We start from the raw sequence: 1,349 nt of genomic DNA, 5'->3' as shown, positions 1-1,349 counted from the left end.
TATATATATATATATATATATATATATATATATATATATATATATATATATATATATATTTATGCACACATATGTATGTGTACGTTTGTGTGTGCACGTGTCATTGTGTTTATATTTTGTTTGTCTCCGACTCAATGTTTGACTACCGGTGTTGGTTCGTTCACGTGCCCGTAACTTAATAGTTCAACCAAGGAAACCGATGGAATTAACACTTGACTTTAAAGTAAGTACTGGGCTCAATATTTTCGTCTAAACTCTTCCAGACGATGCCCCAGCATGGCCAGAGTCCAACGAATGAAGCATGTAAAAAAATAAAAGTGAAATGCGTAATTAGACATTCCCTCCTTTCTAAAGTTTAAAAGACAACAATAAAAAATGAAAGAAAAACATTCGCCGCAAAAATTACTAAATTGACATAATCAGTAACAGTATAGCAACATTATTAACACGTAATTAACAACAAAACAATTACAGCAACATTTACAAAGAAAAGCAATTAGCAACAAATTTGTTGGCAATTATTTCCTTAAAAAACATGGTATCTATAATAGTACCGATGAGGGCGCTCTTATATAGTAGGGATATATCACAGTAACAAGATCGTAACCTTCCCTCTTCGAGGACGGAAGTATACGTTGAATAAGTTAGTTGAAGAGCATGTACAGACATCGGCTATCGGAAAGCAGCCGACAACGAAACATCAACAGATGTAATTAGCATACGTTTGTATTTTGAAGTTGACAGAGAAAGAAAGCATATGAGACAGAAATAGAAAAACAGAGAAAAGAACACACACACACACACATCTTTTATTTTCTTATCTTGAAGGGTTTAGTGGAACAAATTGATTCCAGCAAGGCGGCGAACTGGCAGAAACGTTAGCACGCCGGGAGAAATGCTTAGCGGTGTTTTGTCTGTCTTTAAGTTCTGAGTTAAAATTCTGCGGAGGTCGACTGTGCATTTCATCCCTTCGGGATCGATAAATTAGGTACCAGTTGCGTATTTGTGTCGATCTAATCGACTGGTCCCCTCCCCAAACATTTTGGGTTGTGCCTAGAATAGCAAAGAAATTGATCCCAGCATTCGTTTTATTTTAAGCCTTCTACTTATTCTATCGGTCGGTTCTGCAGAAGTTACGAATAGGCTAATACACCAACCCTGGTTGTTAGGTGTTGATGGGAGACGAATCTAATGCTATGCACGGAAAGATATGCATACATACACACACGTACATACCCACTCTCTCTTTCTCTCTCTCTCTCTTTCTCTCTCTCTCTCTCTCTCACACACACACATACACATGCTCACACCCATACCCACAAATATATATGTATGTATATATATATATA

The sequence above is a fragment of the Octopus bimaculoides genome, chromosome 3 (assembly GCF_001194135.2).
Source record: "Octopus bimaculoides isolate UCB-OBI-ISO-001 chromosome 3, ASM119413v2, whole genome shotgun sequence".
Classification (NCBI taxonomy): domain Eukaryota; kingdom Metazoa; phylum Mollusca; class Cephalopoda; order Octopoda; family Octopodidae; genus Octopus; species Octopus bimaculoides.
This window is presented reverse-complemented; position numbering follows the sequence as displayed.